Source organism: Peromyscus maniculatus, chromosome 9, assembly GCF_049852395.1.
Source record: "Peromyscus maniculatus bairdii isolate BWxNUB_F1_BW_parent chromosome 9, HU_Pman_BW_mat_3.1, whole genome shotgun sequence".
In the NCBI taxonomy this organism is placed as follows: Eukaryota; Metazoa; Chordata; class Mammalia; order Rodentia; family Cricetidae; genus Peromyscus; species Peromyscus maniculatus.
Window position 1 is genome coordinate 103,667,247 of NC_134860.1, and position 20,254 is coordinate 103,687,500.

Consider the following 20,254-nt stretch of genomic DNA (forward strand, 5'->3'; position numbering starts at 1 on the left):
ACATAGATTAATAGAAATGGGTTAATTTAAGTTGAAGGAGCTAGTTAGTAATAAGGCTGAGCTATTGGCCAAGCATTTATAATTAATAATAAGACTCGCTTGTAATTATTTGGGAAGTGACTGTGGGATGGGAAAACTCTGCCTACAGTCTATGGTGCAGGAGGGATTGCTAGAGTAGGCCAGGGAACTGGATGTGGGACTCAGGCTTGATATGATAGGTTGGGGAGATGTCTTAGATGTGGTGGCCAGGGAAACACACTGGGCTAGATTGGAGGAGGAGTTGGGAAGTCTGGCTGTCAGAGATTTCTTGTCACAATTTCTGTTGCATCAGTTGGTTCAGCTTACTTTGGCTCACTCCTGGCTAAGGGTTCTGCCCTTCTATAGTAGTTAAGTCTTTGTTTTTGGAGGTGTAGTCTATAGTGTCTTTGGTTAAATGTAAGTGAATGTCTGTTTTTTTAGTGGCTGTTTTTGTTGTTCTGGATATTTCCTGTTGTGTAAATGGGCTGACAGTTGCCTGTGGCTGTGTTGGCACAAGCTCCCATCTGTTTTCTGCAAAGGCCTGTTTTGCCTGACAGATCTTCCATACTTGGAAGTTTTAACTGTTTACAAGCTGAAGGACCACAATGGAGTCTTCAGTTTTTAGTGTGGTTTTCTGTCTTGCATTTTCTATGTTCCATTCTTTATTTTTCATTATCTTCCCATCTTTCAGGGAATCTGAATATTCACAAATATTCTGATTTGTGAATAGATTCTCATTTTTTGTATAACTGTATGTTCATTTTAGTAAAGTACATTTTTCTATATATGGATTTGCATTGCTTATGCTGACAGGTTGAATTAAGTCCATGCTCCTGTTGGGCTTACCTGGCTTACTTTGGGTTTTCACGAAGTTGTCTCATCTTGAATATTGACCAACTATTTCTTACCATCATGAATATCTGAAGAGGTATTGGAAGAAGGGAGCCACATAGAGTGAAATTATTACTAAAATATTCTTTAGTTCTTTTAGCATACTGAGTACTGAGTCTCCTTATTGCATTTTCCTATTTGTCTTTATACTTTATTCCCAGTCTTCCCCTTCTCTTATTGCCCGCTCATGTCCTGTGCTACCCTGTGGCAGGTTCTTTCTGTTTCACCAGCTATTACCCCCCCCCTTTTTTAATGGCACTGGTAATTGAACCAGTGACTCTGTGTATATTTCATAAACATTATACCACTGAACTACATTCCCCAGCCTATTTTTATTACTTTTAACCATTCAATTTAGAAATCTCAAGAATATATGTTGAAATAATCAAACACTCAAAAAGTCTCTATTTTATTTTTTCCATTTACATATGATTATCAGGATTCAAAGAGAAGTGCTTTGTCCTTTAGAGGAGGCAAAAGGGACAGGAAGACACATTCATTGAAAATCAGTGAACACTTCAGGTAATGAGTTGTAACCACTTGGATGTAAGGTCACAGTCATATGTGGGAAATTTGAGTTGAACAAATAAAGGGATTTAGAAAACAGTCTTTTGTGATAATAGAAAAATGCAACTATTTGGTAAAAAAAGGATTTTGTTCCCTTGGAACCCACATGGTTGAGAGAACCACTCTCTGCAAGTTGACCTTCTCAGGCATGCTGTTATGCACACACATACACAAAGACACATACTTACAATAAATTGTAATAATAATCTTCAACAATAATTGGTGAAAATCAGTCTTACCCATAAAAGTCAATTTAACTTTAATGATGTGAACTTTACTTTAGAGAGAACCTCTTATTAAACATTTAGACCAAAACTTAACGTGAGGAATATGAATATCTCTGTCAGTTTTATTACTGTATTCTTATAGTATTTTATTGTTAATAACACAGGCCTCTTGAGTATCCTGGTATTTATTCATGTTAAGGGTTGTTTACGTTTATGCTCAAGTTACTGTATACAAATTTATAAAAGATCTGAAATTGTAGGTACCACATTTCTTTATTTGCTTTGTCAAAAAACAAAACCCACAATTGTAAAAGTACATGATAATGTAATTACTTTCTGAAACATGTTTTCTTTGCTAAGCTGCTCCTGTACTTTCACCCAGACACTGTCCCTTACCCCAATCATTGTTTTAGAAATGCTGTTTACTATACAATAGGTGACTACTTTCAGACTGAGCAAAAAGGAAATCTGTTCATTTTGCATTGGTTCTGTTAGTCTAGTTATTATCTAACGGCCTGATTATGCCAATGCAGTTTTCTCCTAGTATCTTACTACTGTGTGTATTTACTATACGTGCTTGAAATGTATGTAAAGAACTCAGCAGTTGTGGGTGGACACAGGCTAGAGTTCATGAGCCAGTGACAAAAAGGAGGACTCTAGAGAAAAGGCCATTAGGATGAATGAGAGAGAGAGAGAGAGAGAGAGAGAGAGAGAGAGAGAGAGAGAGAAAAGAAGAAGGAGAAGAAGAAGAAGAAGAAGAAGAAGAAGAAGAAGAAGAAGAAGAAGAAGAAGAAGGAGGAGGGTGAATGTTATAGAAAGAAGGAGGGAGGGAGAAGGAAGAGAGGGGGAAAAGAGAGGAAGGGGTCCAAAAGGAGGAGGAAGAGAAGGAAGAGGAGACAGAATTCTGATAGCAACTCAGTTGACTGGATTCATGGTTCCCTGGCTTGCACATGGCTTGGCTGTTCCTCAGGACAGTTCAGTGTCCTAGAAACATGACAGTCTGAAATCCGTGACATTTAGCACTTGCCATCGCCACCACAATAGTTCTCATGAATGAATAACTTACATCTATGAACAACGGCCAACTTGCAAATATGGTCCATGTCCAAACAGAGACCATCACGGAACTAATAATTATTTTGGTTATTTTTAAAAGATTACAAATGGAAAAGAAACTGCTCAGTATACTGAGATACTGTGTGTTGAAACTTAGATTTTCTTTAATGGGTTAGAATAACAATTGTAGAATATGTTTATGTATGAGGTGTGTGCTTACAGAGCTTGCCTCATGGAAACCTAAATAATCCTTTTGATTTTAAATATTTTAATGGAATTACTTAGTTGTCAAAATAAATTTTACATAGTTTTTTTTTTACAAAGGTTTCACTACATTTGAAATACAGTCTTATAAATTCAATCCCAATTGCACTTTCAATATCTTTTATAAGGACCTTCATTATAAAAGGCAATGTTCTCGATTCTGTGTTTACATGAAAACATAGTTTTTGAGTATTGCAAGTTACATTTAAGGGGAAAGTAATTAAAAAAGCTAACAAAATACTGAATATCACTTGAAAAATATGTAGCTTACTATAAGAAGAGTATACAAATAAGTTTTGAGAGTTCCAGTATTCTTTTCCTGACTTTAGCCATGATTTGGAAAAGTGGGAAATAAAACCTACTGGGCCCAGAAAACTTTCCTTTCAGTATTAGAAAGTGAGCCCAGGATCTTATACATTACCAGGCAAGTACACTCTCACTGAGCTGTGTCTCCAGCCCTTTAATCTTTTGTCATTTTAAGACAGTATCCAAGTTTTCTAAACTGGCTTTGAACTAGCTCTGTAGGTCAGGTAGGCCTTGAACTAATGATTCTACTGATTCATGCCCGCCTCCCTGCTGCCCCCCCCCCAGTAGCTAGAATTACTGATCTGGCCATCAATTCTTATTTATAGTTAATATATTTTAAAACACTTCTTAATACAATGGCTGTTCTGTAGCCTGAATCTTAAATAGTCTTAATAAAAACAAACCTAGAGCCAGGTACTGGGGTCAGCACTGGAAGATCAGAAAAGCAGAACAAGCCACAGCTTCCTCACCTCGCCAATTCCTCAGGTGATCCTGTTTCCTCAGACTGGAAGCCTCTGAGTTCTCATCCAAATGGATCTCAGCTGAACTGTTGCTAAAAGTCTAAAAGCTTAACCAGCTCTAGTTCCTGGTCCTCATGCCTTATATACCTTTCTGCTTTCTGCCATCACTTCCTGGGATTAAAGGCGTGAGTCACCATTTTCTGGCCTCTATATCTAGTGGCTGTTTTGTTCTCTGACCCCAGATAAGTTTATTAGGGTGCACAATATTTTGGGGAACACAATATCACCACACTGTTCAGTTTGTTTTGTGAGAATTACAGACAAGGGCAGAACATTGTCTCGTTAACACCAGTGTCTTAGTTACTACAGCTATGACAAAGCACCATGACCAAAGCAACTTATAAAATCAAGCATTTAGTTGGGGGGACTTGAGTTTGAGAGGGTGAAGCCATGACCGTCATGGCTGGGAGCATGGCAAGAGGCAGGCAGGCATGGTGCCGTAGCTACAGCTGAGAGAGCTTACAAGTTGAGACAATAACCACAAGGCAGTAGGGGTGGGGTGGGAGGAGAGGGTGGGGTGGAGGGTGAGAAAAGAGGAGATGGAAGTCAGGTATTAGAAAGACAGCTACTAGGCTCCAAGAGAATTGTACCTGGGTGCATCCTGGATGCTCACACTATTCCAGTCCCACACGGTTTCTAGCTTCCCTTCATCAGATGCTACCTCTCTGTCTCTTGCTCTGGAGTTCTGGCTTTTGTTCACATTTGCTCTGTCTTGTCCTGTTTCTATCAACCTGTACCTATGGCACAGCACATTGCATTATCCCCAGGTTCTGACACCAACTTATACCCAACTTTAACATTCCTCCTTCCCTGTCTACAAGGTTGAAATCTCAAAGAACTGTAGTTCACATCTCATTCATTTCTTAGTTTTCATAGGAAAATATTAAATTAAGTTTTAGAAAATTATGTACACTTTTTCTATAAGTCAGTTTACATTCCCTTCAGGAATCTGTAGCTGATATATTTGAGAGTTTTCAATAGATTGGGGAAATCATCCTGAGAAGATAGATATCAAAGATAGAAAGCTAAGGAGGTTTGAGAGAGGATAACCATTTACAAATAAGTCTATTATATTATTCTGCATATCTCTTTCTCCCAATAGGGAGACTTTCAAGTTTTTAAAAATATATTTTTACTGTAAAAATTATATATATATATATATATATATATGTTTATGTACTTGTGTGGGTGCCTCCAGAGCCCAAAAGAAGTTGTCAAATCCCTTATAGCCAGAGTTACAGGTATTTGTGAGCCCCCTGATGGTGGGAACCGATCTCTAGTTCTCTGGAAGAACAGCAAATGCTCTTAACTACTGAGCAATTTCTTCAGCCCAAAGTTTTTGCTTAAAAAAAAATACCCACGTAAATATTTTAAAATTGGTGACAAAAGCCATTCCAATGAAGAAATGAACATTTGAAGTAAGGCTTCTGAGGAACGAATAGTTGAGAGTCTTCTGTGGTTTCTGGTTTAGTGGTTATAAATGGTCCAGGATATGATTTACAGAGCAGGGCAATGGGAAGAGCAAGGAGATTCTGAAGACTTAGGTGATGGTTGTTTCTTCTCAATTCTTACCCAGAAGGAGCAATCCCATGAGGAACTACATGTTTCATTTGGAATTCAGATGGAGACTAGAAGTCTGGAGTCTATGATGGAATTTTTAGGGGACAGGACCCCAGTATTTAAAGAGGTAAAGCGCAGACTATGTTCTAGAGAAGATAGGAAAATATTGGTGGAAAAATTGAAAAAGCTAAACAATAGTGCCATGGAAGGCTCGAGAAAATGTGGAATACATTGGGGATTGCGTAAGCCTTATGCATGTGGTAGTTCTATGGTTCGCTCTAGCTACAAGAGAGATGCAAAATCAGAGGATTTTTGTTCAGTGTCTCTGCTGGGGATTTTATCAAAGTGTTTCTTCACTGTGATCCCAATTTGCCTTTGAACAGGGGTGGCTGCAGACTACTGAAGGCTGCCCAAAGCGTCCTGAGTCACCATTATTCCTTGTACAACTAGAGGATTTTCCGGTGTCACTTGCTGTCCCCATGAAATGTTCACATTTCACTGTCATTAGCTGGAAAGCATCTGTAAATGCCAATTTGTTTTTACTTCTATTTTTTGAGAGACTTTTGTTTTTCTTTTTTATCTGTGTCCAGGCTGACCTATAGCTCTTTAATGTGTGATTTCCTGACCTCAGCATCTCAAGGGCTGGGATTACAGGTATGTTCCACTAATTTCTTCTCCCACTTCCTGGTTTGGGAATTAAATTTAGATCTTAACACAGGCTAAGCCTGTCCTCTACCATATAACTACAATTCCAGCTAGAAGTTAACTTCCGAATTCTCAAAATAATCTCTCTGGGTGTGCATTTGACTCAACATGTTCACATTAGCCCATAGTTAGTTGTTTCCTATATGAAACCATGTTTGAATGTGCTTTGTATACATTGCTATAGACATAGCTTGTGTTAACCCTGCTATCATCAAATGCATAAATGACTAGGGATGCCTTTCTATGCTTATTGTCCTGTTCACATTACTCTTAGGAAGGAAGTTGATTGAATGTTTTGACAATATGCATGGAGGAGGCAACTACTCACTTCCATATAAATTGCATAAATCAGTTCTCATGATTTTAAAGTGAATTCAGTCTTTGAGGTGAGACTGATCATTAGATGAAGTAAAAAGGGATGAGTTTAGTGAATAAAATGTTGAATTTAAACATCTCTGCCCTTGGCAAATTTAGTGAGAATTTTCTTAGAATTCTCATCACACATCAGTTTTTTAACTCTAGAAAACCGAGTCCACTTGGAATTGGGCCATTCTCTATTTTGTGCTTCCAGTTTTTGTAAATTGGAGCACATATTGAATTTCAGAGTTCCCAAGCCAAAAATATATTAAAAACCACATATGCTAGTTTCTAGTGGAAAAACAGAGCAATCTCCAGTGGAGAGGGACTCCCTCTTCTGTGAGTTTGTCTGTGAAGAAGGTTATTTATGGGAGCTCAGAATCACTGCCAAAAAGGCGGTCATGGTGTATCCTGTCAATAATTTTGTCCTTTTGTTAGGATTATTTTATGTTTAATGGAATATAAATCTTGTTTATTGCCTTTAAATATTCATGCAGATTCATATATTAACATTTTCATGTTTTTGTTGGCATAATTTATAGATTAGAATTAAGAGCTTCTATAATTTATGAGCAAACCAACTAACTTCATAAATATAAAATGGAATCAGTAAAGCCACTCGAATGAAGATACCTAAGTCAAGTCAAATTGTTTTAGAAATGGATAATGGGTGCTAGCAGTTGACAATAGTGTTCTTTCAAAAGAGGACAGATCATCTCTACAATAATTAGGGCAATCCAGTCACATTACTAAGCAGTTTGTTCTGTACTATGATAGGGGTGACTACATTTTGTGTATATTTGTGTACTGAATATTTGGGCCTACTCAAAAATTTTTTATTTTCCTACGTTTATCATCTTATGACAAGTTAAACAAAATGTTCAAAATCAGGTGTTATATTGGAGGCCTGCGGGATAATGTGGGGAAAATGAAACACAATAGCAAAGACTTCCTTTTAAATGTGTTATTATTGTTAAGAATGAAGTAGTTCAGTTGTGGGAAGTCAAGGGAAAAATTGGAAATGACCATCTCATTGTTTTTTGTGGACTCTAACACTGTTGTATATTTTAAATATTCAGTAGAAAAAAATTGAAAACAAAGAGATGATTCACGTTAAATTCTCTTTTGCTTGATTGGAAATGGAGAGGCACTTTGAAAATAATGAATTTTACTGGCATTGTGTAAATAGTTTAAAAAATAAATGTTAAGGCATTTAAAACCTGATCAGGTTTTGAAAAGGGTGATTCCTAGTAATAAAATCTATATTGCTAACTTATATTCCTACTCTATTTTCTAGTTTTGGATCACAAAGATCACAAAACAAGTTCATAGGATTCCTAAGTTCTGCAGCATCTACGTTTACTATTGTGAACGCCTCTATAGAAACAGTCTTAGGAACTGTAAATGGATTTGAGAAGTCATTCTAATTTGCTGGAGTGCAGGGTTTTATTTCTACCGAGTAAGTTGAGGTCTAACCTTTGGTGCCAGATTTCTGCCCCAGTTTCCTGGCTGAGACTGAAAATGTGGTTGGCAGTGTGGTAAGGCAGATCAGGTAGCCAGGAACTGAGATTGTGTTTACCATTTTCATAAACCCTCACGGAATACATAGAGTCTCCAGTCCCCCTTTCTTCTACTCCTCACTATTGCTTTCAGCAGGAAGGAAGGATCATTTTCATCTCCTGGTACAATGAAAGTTCTGAGACTCTAGTTACAATTTCCCTCAGCAAATGGAGTCCCAGAGTGGCTGCATGAATCTAAAATGCATGTTTCCCCCTCTTTTTTTTTTTTTTTTAAGAAAAAATCTTCTCTTTAAGTTATCCCATTGCTTTGCAGAGGAAGTATTAATTACATGACTGCAAGCATAGATCAAATTGGGAGGTAATTACAGGGCTTACTTTGTCTCTGTTGTCCAACAGAATCAGCCAGGAAGCATTCACCATGCCAGCAGCAGAAGGTGTTTTAAAGCCTATTATGCCTTGGGTTCTTTTAAGAACTCAAGCCTGGATCAAGTGACATTTCTGCTGCCCAGTTGTCTGGGAAAACATGAAAGCAAGTATTAACAAGTTACATTTTTGTAAGTTCATGGTTGTACGTTGATAGAACATGTTATATGTAAGAGTAAAAATGTGTTAGTCTGTATCATCATTCCTTATGTTTGATTATCTTCTTTTTGTAGAGGTGTGAGTGTATTCCTGACTGTACATTTAGCTATCACGTTAATAAAAAAAGATGGCTAAAGTGATAAATAGGTGTTTGTGTTACATAGTTTTCTTTATTTTTAGCAGTATTTCTGTTTAAAATAGTTTTTCTTAAATGTCTGATTTCATATCAAGATTTATAATAAAAGCACCTATTTCACGTCTATTCATTTACTTTGTTATTTCTTGTGTTGTGATTTTCTTCATTATTCTTATAAAGTTTGATGTTTGCCTTCACTTGGTAATTTTCTCACAAAACACACTGGATGAGTGTGTTGAGCTTTTAAGCTTCCTAGTCAATGAAAAGTTGGTAAATGTTTTACCATCTTCTGTCAATGGTCGTGTGATGCCTGTGAATTCTCTCTTTGATTACAGTGTCTTCGTCTGCTCTCCCATCTGAAGGGTATTAGTGGTTCCGTCATCACTGCCGATCAGCCAGTTCTTCAATTTACTCCTCCCTGAAGTTTCTGCAATGCTTGGCTTATTTCACCTTTAACCCATGTCACGTGACGCACGGCAAGCACATTGCACTTGGAGGACATTTTTTTTTTTTTCTTTCTAGAAACACGCTCATAACGATCCTGTTAGTCCAGGTTATGGACTGTCCTTCCCGCCGCCCTGCTGTCGTGGACACTGCTCCCTGCTTTGTGTCAATGTTTCCATTTTTCTGCCCTAAACCTGCTCGGGGGAGGTGAGTCTCCAGGTTTGCCAACAGAGTAACTAATCAAGACATTAAAAGAAAATAGATCAATAGAAACCATTACTATTTTAATTGTTTGCTAGGAGAACAGCGACGATTGTTCGTGTGATTGTTTGCTTTGTTTCGGAAGCCAGTGAGAAATTATTCATATGAATTGCACAAGTTGAAAACAAGGTAAACTGGCATATTAGGAACAAACAAAAATATTCAGTGAGAACACAGTGTATCTTAAAAGGCTCATGGAATACAACAGAATGAGTAATGATACAAACTCTAAAAGCCTTGGAAAAGGTCTTGCCTCTGCTCCTTATTGGAGTGCCGTTGCTGCCCATATCATCCAGCCTCCCCAAAATGTAGTTGTCTCATAGAAAAGGAAAAAAAGAAAAACATACATTTTAGAGCTCCATTAAAAATACCCAACGAGGTAATTAATATGAAAACACCTAGTTGTATTTATAACCGTGTTCTCTATTCTTGCACTGGTATACTAGTGGCATTTGTAATAAAACTCTCTTCTTAAGTCTGTGCTTACTCTGGAGAGCAAACACTGATATGTTTTAGGGGAAGCTTGTACAGCAAAAGTATTAGTGCAGAGTTTACAATCAAACAGATTTTTGTTTATTTCTCAGCTCCTCTGCTTCCCGGTAAGGTGATCTCAGGAAGATATTTAACTTAGCTTCCTTGATTATAAATTGGCATTAATAATGGTATGAAGTATAAGCACTTGGCATAGAAACTGGTAATACTTTTTTGTCTTTAGTCAATGTTAGTGATCATAGAACAACGCTACTCCCGACTACTCCTGCTCAATAAACCCATTAATAAGCATCATAGTGTCAGTTAGAATGGTGCTGGCGATGCATGTCCTTAATCCCAGAACTTTGGACGCAGAGGCAGATGGGTCTGTTATTTCGACGCCAGCCTAATCTACAGAGCAAGTTCCAGGATAGCCAGGGCTACACAGAAAAACCTTATCTTGAAAGCCAAACAAACAAACAAACAAAAAGTGGTGTCATAGCTCTTTTCTCCTTTTTATTTTTTATATTGATGTAACATAAGGCTGTAATATCATTTATATATACTACGTAACTCTACTTCATGAAGTTGACATTTTTAGTGAATTAATTGAAAATATGGGTGCAGTATTTTATTTAAAAAGATAATACTCATATTTATTATTTTTGCTATCACATGGATATTTGTAATGAATATTTGTTAATATTGATGAATGCTGCTAAATTACCTTTAAAAACAGTACCTTGTTTTTCTTGAAAGAGCAGTGACTTTGTAATGTAGAATCCACTTAGTCCAGCTACTGCTGGTGGTGTGCTTAGGTATTAGCTTGTAATCTGAATTTTTGATCTTCAAGGTGTCTATGACCCCTTAATTATATTTATGTCCTTATGTCAAGAGAGTAGAAGCAGCTTTTTGCAGGAAAAAAACCCTATGATTTATTTTTTTAATATAAAAACAAATGTAGCGCAATGATGAGATAAATTATTAAGATTTCATTGTATATGTGGTATCTGAGTTTAGTTGAGTGGCCAAGCTAGTATGAGTGAATGATATGTTTAGGTATGGATCTTATTTACTCACTAATTAATTAGTAAATTTATAGACAGTCACTGGTATATACTATGAAACCCATGCTGGTCTGAAATTCATGGTGATCCTCCTGCTTCAGACCCCTTAGTGTGGGTATTATAGTTGTGCTCCACCAAATACACCTTCAGATTATTTTCTTAAAGGTTGAAGTGTTAGCGCTTTCAATTCCTCAAAACTGGGTTCTTAAAACCTTTGACTATGTTGTTGAGGGCACAAATACCAATAACTAATCAAAGATTATTCATGTTTGGATTGCTGATGCATATGTATCTTCCCTAAATTCTTGAAATGTTTGAATGTGTTTAACACTCAGTTACAACTTATATTCAGTACATCCATGTCACGAAAGACAAAGTGATGTTTGTTGTGAAACAAGACGGCCATCTGCCCGTGACTGTTCTCTTTTCTAAGTCCGGAGATGTCAGTGGGAAATACCGTCTTGATTTCCTGGCGGGACTCTCGCCCAGCCCTGCTTGTACTCACGTGCAGCCCTGGAATTGAGTCGTATTCATTGGGAGGGTAGGAGTGAGCTTTCCTCTTCTGTGCTTGCTCCATTAAACTTCTTCATGACCTGTTTCTTCTGTCCGTTTATTCTCTGGCTGGTGTGATTGGAGAAGACTCTAGAAGGACATCGGACCTCTAGGAGGTAGATTCTGAGTAATTACGTGAGGATGTTTCCTTGCCAATGCATACTAAAAACACACACATTGGTTATTAAAAGAATAAAATTAATTTCTTTATAAGAAACAGACAAATGATTTTAACTATTTACAGTCTTAAATTTCATTTCGACATAATAATGGTATCTGGCAACACTCTTAAAATTCTCCACAGGGATAAGTAGGTGTAGCAGGAATCTTAAAAGTTCTTATTGATAAAATCAAACCCGAGGCCAGTTATTGGGGTGAACACTGGAAGGTCAGAGAGACAGAACAAGCCACAGCTATCTCACCTCGCCGGATCCTCAGCTGGTCTTGTCTCCTCAGACTGGAAGCTTCTGTGTCCTCATCCAGAATGAATCTCAGCTGAACTGTGCTGCTCGAAAGCCTGAAGCTTAACCAGCCAAATGCTGAACCAGCCAAAACGCTTCTAGTTTCTGGTCCTCATGCCTTATATATCTTTCTTCTTTCTACCACCACTCTCTGGGATTAAAGGCTGGCTTTCTGGGATTAAAGGCGTGAGTCACCATGCTTGGCTGTTTCTAATGTGGCCTTGAACTCACAGAGATCCAGAGGGATTTCTGTCTCTGGAATGCTAGGATTAAAGGCGTGTGCTATCACTGCCTAACTAGTGGCTTTTCTGTTCTCTGACCCCAGATAAGTTTATTAAGGTACACGATATTTTGGGGAACACAATACCACCACAAGTAGGTTTTTTTTTTTTTTTAATTAATGACAACCACTTTATTGCAAGGTTCAGAAAACTAACTGAAACAGGTTAAGCAATAAGGGGAATTCATTACAATTTCTGATATATCTCATAGATTGGGTATAGGACCAGTCCTCAGTAACAGCTGGAAATGGGGAATTATATTCTATGTTTCCATTATCTTGTGTTTACTATTTTCTTTGAGACTCATTTAAAGCAATTTCTTTTTCCCTATGTCAATCATAGGGACTGTTCAGTGTTCCAGTTGAAATTCATTCTTTTCAAAGAAACACAATGTTTTCACTTTTTAAAAGGTAGGCCATTAGAATACAAATCTGAAAATTCTTTTAATACCCACATTGGTTGTACCTTTAGTCCAGTGCCAGGTTCTGGGCTCAGTACTCTGTCATTCCTTATTCTCAGCACCCCAGTGAGTTTTGGATCTCTGATTTGACTGTTGCCCACTCCCAGAAGAGGCTTTTCTGACCAAGAATAAGAGCTGCCCTAAGTCTATGAGTATAACCATAAATATTTATATGTCCAAAAAACAAAACATCAGTAGTAGGTTCCTCCACAGTACCTGTAACCTCCCTAGTCACAGACTTTTGACTAAGTTTATAGTATCAAGCATGTACTGAAACCATATGTATATATATATATAATTGAATCTGTATACTCTTGCCAGAAAGACCTTAATCAATAGTCCTTTGTCACTTGTCTTTGGAAGATGGCCTCTTGGAATAAGAATACAGTCAGTGAGAGGAAAATAAAATTTGTTAATATGTTCATTTTGGCAGCACATATGATAAAATTGGATTAATGCAGGGAGATTAAGCCTCTGAATAAGGATGATGTGCAAATTTGTGAAGCATTTCTGTTTGTGTGTGTGTGATCTAGGAACAAAATGATGTAATAGGAAGAATGCTCGGGATCAGGAAGGAGGGAAGGAGGTGAGAAGGCAATGGGCAACAAATACGATCAAGGTGTTGTGTGTGAAAGTGTTGTCTATTATTTCATACTGTTAATATATACTAACAAAAGTCTTATTAAGGTAGAGAGGTGGAGGAAGTGCTGTGGTTCTACCATTATGTAAACTGGATCTTTGTGGTGGACTGGTGACATACTCAGCGTGTGCCTAGCATGTGTGAAGCCTCAGGTTTAATCTTTAGTCCCAACATAAAAAAGATCATATAATGTATGTATATATTATATAATTTACCACAAAGATCTTTTATACACACACACACACACACACACACACACACACACACACACACACGTGTATATAAGCATTTCTGTATATATTTATGTTGGCATTCAGGATCCTCTAATCCATAGTATGCTCCCTCACTTGCCAAGCTTCATCTCTTGATTTTTCCCCTCTAATTGCAGAATATGCATTAGACACTTTCACTGATTCCTTGAACCTCATCTTGAGTTTTGGCATTTTAGTGCTTTCCTTATTTTGTTACCAATACCTGTTATATTTTTACATTTTGAAATGTTATTAATCTTTCAGGGTCTACAGTTACATCTACTTCTTGCAAACCTACTGAAAATGACTAGCATGGACTTTATGTCACCTAATGGAAAATAAACGGCTTTTCTATAATCACTTGAATAAAGTATTTGTCACAAATAGGACTTTGATGAAGATGCTAAGTGGCTTTGGGTTGAGACATTTATAAAGACAGCACTTTTGAGGACTTCAGATGTAGGAATTACCTTGACATAGACCCATCTTCACTTTTCCATGTTTTCTTCTGTTCCTTTTTTAGTCTCTTTACAGGTGCATACCTGCAACACACCCCAATCTTTCACAATTTTCCTTGAGTAAGTTCTCTCTCAAGCTTGGTATGGGCCAATATCACTCATGCTTGCTTGCTTGCTTGCTTGCTTGCTTGCTTGCTTGCTTGCTCCCTCCCTCCCTCCCTCCCTCCCTCCCTCCCTCCCTCCCTCCCTCCCTCCTTCCCTTCCTCCCTCTCTCTCCCTCTCTCTGTCTTTCTCTTTTTAACTGGATTGCAGGTCTTCTGTGGGCCTTTCTTCCTTTGAATTCTGCAACATCAAGTATGTCTCTTGTAATTTGACTTGTTAAGTGACACGAGGTGACTCAGTATTAGATATTCTATTACCTCATCACAGCTAGTCAGTATACTACAGAAAAAAAATGTAGGTAAGGAATCATGGAATGTGCACCAAACTTCCATCTCTGTTACATTTGTAAGGTGTTTCAACAATTCTTTATGTTCCCACCCCCCCCTTTTTTTATACTTAAAACATTCTATTCTCTGTTAGGTAAGGAACTGGTTAAAAAAAGAATTTAATATGGGGTAAGGATCACACTAGTAGCTTGCATGGGGAAAATATTAAAGGAAAACATTTACAAATGGATTCACTAGCCTGAGGCTGATGTTTTCACCATGAGATAGTGGGTATGTCTTGAATGCTAAAGTACTATCTTAATTTCAGAAGTGTGAAAAGTACCAGTTCTTCATGTTGTTAATTTTAGGAAATGGCTTCCATGATTGAATTCACAGAATTCATGAGATCATCATTCTCTTATAACTGAATTAACTTCTGTAGGAATTGGGCTTTGAGAATGGTCTTTCAGAGGTAATCTTACATTTTCCGTAATTTTATATTATTGACATTTTACCCTTGCTGAAAAAAATTTAATCAATAATGTTTATTGGATAGGAGCAAAAAAAATCAATTTAATGCATTAAATACATAATTTTCCCTTTTATTAAACTAAATTTTAATAGATAATATGAAATAGTTTATTATATGCTTTATTAAATGTGATAACCTAGTAAGAATGGAAATTCATATTTTATTAGTTAATTTTGAGCGAGAGAATTAGTCAATAGGAGGGAGAGGAATAAGACATTTGTCACAGGGCTTTACTTTATATATTTGTGGAATGGATTAAAGAGGTCTATCAACTTGTTTTTTCTATAGTAGATTCTAGTTCTGAAGTCAACAGGGCAGACTGAAAAAGAGGAGAATGGCTAGGACAGGTAAAATCACATGAAGCATGAATTGGCGCATAGGTAGCTCTCTTGCTACCTCCAGACATTATTATCAGTACACCTGGTGGCTTAAAGGTGAAGCTGAAATTAGCACCTCCACTTGCTGCTACAGAAGCTGTGCACATTGGCCCAGGATTCAGAGAATCTGCAGGAAGATCCAGTGGGGATGGAAGTTCCACATGTGACTGACGCTCCATTGCAGCTGAGCCAGCCTAATAGAATAGTGCCTGATGTCTTAAACTGACCTCCCAGTGTAAGGGTTATGGTTTTGCTTGGTTGCCTAGATTACTTCTTTTTGACTCATAGGAATTTGAAAATGGACAGGGAAGATTTTGGGTGTTTTAGTTGCAATGTAGGTGAGCAAACACAGAGCAAATAACATTGCATGTGTTCATATATAAACAACAAACCAGCAGTTTCTCTTTCTTCCCTGGAACAAAGACTGAATAGCTTTTCTTCCCCAATATTGTTTTCATCAGATTCTCATCACAGCTTCAGTGCCTGCACCAGATAACATCTCAGGAAGTCTGGTCCAGGTCACCCTTCCTCCAGACACACTGGATATGATCTTAATTGCTAAGGATATTAAGAGTAGATAATAAGATAATAAGGGAAGCAACAGGCATACGATGTGGTAATTGTCAGTCTGGGGCCTGGAAGCTTTAAGAAAGATATTGAGTAATAGGACTTGGAGGCTTACATGTTTTAATTCTTTATCCGTGGTGATCTGACGGGTATATTTATTAAGATAATAAAAAGTTCATGTTCAAATTTAAACCCACCTGAGAAGACTGGAAGACCATTTAAGTTGTCGTTGTAGCTTGATTATGAATCAGGGTTACATATAAACCATTTGTGGAAAGTGCAAGGATACATGTAACATGCAGGCTGATAAACAAAGAGAACCTTGTGTGGAGTGTAAAAGAATTATAATTCTTACAAACTGCCCTTGGCTCTGAAAGCAATTTACTGAGAAACCTTTTACAGTAGGCCACTTTGGAGCCATTGGTAATTAGCTAAACAAAGAATTCAAATTATGTTCAACTGATTTCACCAAATTTCCTTAGGGAGTTGTAATATTTGACATTTTATATCATGATACTGTTGAATCACTGCCTTCAGCCATAGCATGTAAGCACACAGTACACGACTCATGTAGTTTGCATTAAACCTTAAGTTTAGTACTTCAAGTGGTAGGAAATCAACAGATGATTCCCCAGAAGTAATAATTGCTCTTGAGCTTTACTTGTAAGTATGCGGAACTATAATGAATTCTACCAAATATATAGTTACGTTTACACAAAATTACTGAGTGAAAAAGACGGTATTTTTTATAGTCACAATATAGTTTCATAACCTAACATTTTGTAGGTTTCTGTATACATATCACAAAGAAACTAAAGTACTAGCTCAGCTACTTATTCACAATGGCTCTGAGTTTAGTGACCAGTATTGTTAGGACTCAGGTTTTTCTTAGTCCTGAGAAAAATGTTACTTTATCTGTTTGCAGTGTGTGGTCTATGATGCTTTTCTGCTTCTATAAACGGGTTTGGGATGTGGGTTAAGTTTCCTTTTCCCAGGTTAGGTTTCTTTGAGACTCACCTCACATGAGCTGGCAAAATGCACTATAATTAGTAAAATACTATGAAATGGACAGTCATTTTCAGATTAATTACTGGGGTTGATAGTGCTTCAAACGCTACTGAAAAAGAAACTTACATCAAAATATTCAAGTAAATTAATGTATCTTATTTGTGATATGCTTTCATTTTATGACATAGACCTCTGTTTCCTAATGCTTACTGAAAACACACATAATCTGATTTTTATTATAGTTGGGCAGTCTGAGAAATGTAAAAACACAAACAGTATCATTATTGTCTGTTCTACTATTTTGATTACTCACGTTAGATTAAGTTTTAGTCTTGAGTCCTTTGCCTTTTCCAAAATTACTCTGAAAGGCTGGCTACATTTGGAGCTGGTGACGTGCCTCACACTGTAAAGGTGCTTGCCACAGTTTGATTTGTAGAACCCAAGCAAAGGTGGAGGGAGAGAGCATGCATGCTGTGGCACCTCTCACAAATATTTTTTAAAACCCCGTATATCAATGTATGATTGCTTTTGGAGTATATAAAAACATCTTCCCACTTTCAGCTCCTTTAAAATAGCCATTTATCTGGTTTTATATTCTCTTGTATGTCAGACTTCTGCTAGTTCTTTTATCTGGACTTTTATCTGTGTTACATTGATTTTCCAACATTGTTGTCCACTGATCTCAAATCCTAAATTACTCTCTTTTTCCTGCTTTGGAGTGATGAAGATTGCTAGAAAAATCCAATATCGTATATACAGTCATACTTCTGCAAAGGTCCTGTCTGGCCTTACCTGGAATCATGTAACTACAGGTAAAACGGATATCACTGCCAAAATCACTGTGTTTGCGAAGTATGTGCCATTGCCTACAGGCTTTACTCTTTCCCTGCACTCGACGGACTCTGCCCTTTTGCCTCTTAATTCTGTGACTCTCCCCCATATCCACTTTAGACATTTCTACTCATTCTTACCCAGTGTCAAACTAATCTTCAGGAATGGTCATGCTCAAACAGAGTATATGATATTTTGAATACCCTATCTTTTTAAATGTTCCCCACAGATGTCTCAGAAAGGTGGTATTTTCAGGTCCTGTCCATTTGAGTGGATCCAGAATTATAGAATAATTTCCATCCTAGTTGCCCCCAAAAATCTCCTTGCCAAGTCTATTTAACTTCCTTTTCACAGTGCAGATACTAAAACCACTGCTACCTTTGTTAAATCACTTCATTCTAGCCCCTTTTCTTGAAAACAATGACTTAATTACTGGAAATTAAACTATTTTGTCTTTTAATTTTTGGAAAAGCTAGTTAGTGGAGAAAAATGTCATCACTAGAGAAATAGTGATGACAGTGTGCATTCTCCATTGGCGTGGTTTCTGACCCATCCTGTTTATGGTCTACAGCTCTCGGAAGGAGCCTGTGTAAGCACACCCTTCTTTTTTCATTGTCGTCGTTCGGTAGTCTTGTCTTTAGCCTGTGCTCATATGGAAGTTCTTCCTATTGTGTGTAACATACACGTATTTGTCCTATCTTCTTATTTAACCCAGTCTCATATATTTAGTAGCCTCTTTAAGAGGAATTGCATTTAGTAAAAAACAATGACATCATGAAATTTGCAGGCAAATGGATGGAACTAGAAAATATCATTCTGAGTGAGGTAACCCAGATCAGAAGGACAAACATGGTATGTACTCACTCATAAGTGGATATTAGATGTAAAGGATAACCAGGCTACAACCCACAGTTCCAGAGAAGCTAGCTAACAAGGAGGAACTAAGAGGGATGCATGGATCACCCTGGGAAGGGGAAATAGATGAGATCTCTTGAATAAACGGGGGGGGGGGGGTTGAGGGGGCAACAGAGGAGGGAGGGGAAGTGGGGGGATAAGAATGTAAGGGAATGGGATGGTCAAGCTGGAAGAGGGACAGAGTGGGAAAACAATGAAAGAGATATCTTGATAGAGGGAGATGTCATGGGGATAGGGAGAAGCCTGGTGCTAGGGAAGTTCCCAGGAATCCACAAGGATGACCCCAGCTTAGACTACTAGCAATAGTGGAGAGGGTACCTGAGCTGGCCTACCCCAGTAATCAGATTGGTGAATACCCTAACTGTCATTATAGAGCCTTCATCCAGTAATTGATGGAAACAGATGAAGAGATCCACAGCCAAGCACCAGGCCAAGCTCCAGAAGTCCAGTCAAAAAGAGGGAGCAGGGATTCTCTGAGCAAGATCATGATGGGGAAACTTACAGATACAATGAAACCAAGCTAGTGGGAACTCATGAACTTTAGACCAACAGCTGTGGAACCTTTATGGGACTGGACTGGCTTACTCTAGTAAGGGAGACAGTTATGTAGCTTGATCTGCGTAAGGGGCCTCCTGGCAGTAGGATCAATATCCATGCATGGTACATGAACTGGCTTTTTGGAGCCCACTACCTGTGGTGGGACACCTTGCACAGCCTTGATGCAGGAGAAGGGGCTTGGACCTGCCTCTGCTGAGTGTACCTGGCTCTGCTGACTCCTCATGGGGGGCCTTACCTTGTGGGAGGAGGGAATGCGGGGTGGGTTGGAAGGGGAGGTTGGAGGGGTAGGAGGAGGGAAGAGAAGGGGATCTATGGTTGGTATGTGAAATGAATAAAAAATTCCTTAATAAAAAAATGACATCACAAAAAAGAATTCTGCAAAAATAAAGAGGATTGCTTTTGTTTGTTTCATTTTTCATTTGTTCATGGTGTTTAGTCGTAGTAATATTGGTTACTCTTTATTATATGTTAATTCAACCCTATAATAATCATAGGTGGGCAGGTATGTCAACATTTCAAAAGCTCTTATTCTTAGTCAGTAAAGTGTGATGAATCAGTGATTGAGTCCTCTGTGCTGTAGGCAGAGTTTTTCTATCCTAACTGTCTGCTCCAAAATAACCACAGAGGCTTAGTGTTAATTACAAATGCTTGGTTGATAGCTCAGTTTGTTACTACCTAACTCTTGCATTTAAATTAACGCATATTTCTTATCTATGCTTTGCCACATGGCTCATGGCTTGTCACCTCATTTTGTACATGTCCTGCTTTGGGAGGCTGGCTGACATCTCTCCTGACTTCACCCTTCTTCTTCCCAGAGTCATCTGCGTCCAGCTGTCTCACTTATACTTACTGCCTGGCTACTGGCTTGTCAGCTTTTTATTAACCAATGAGAGCAATACATGGTCATAGTGTACAGAAGGATTATTCCACAGAAAACTGCTAAATGAGACTGTAAATTTCTTAAAGAATTCTATATATCAGT

The 20,254-nt window shown here is 37.8% G+C and overlaps 1 long non-coding RNA gene across 1 annotated transcript; it reads left to right on the top strand.

Annotated features, from left to right (window-relative positions):
* Positions 1-9,017: 9,017 nt before the first annotated feature.
* On the top strand, positions 9,018-19,508 carry LOC143267202 (uncharacterized). Its single transcript, XR_013042121.1, has 4 exons — positions 9,018-9,361; positions 14,122-14,176; positions 17,688-17,780; positions 19,088-19,508. It is a non-coding gene; the product is annotated as an uncharacterized LOC143267202 (long non-coding RNA).
* The last annotated feature ends 746 nt before the right edge of the window (positions 19,509-20,254 follow it).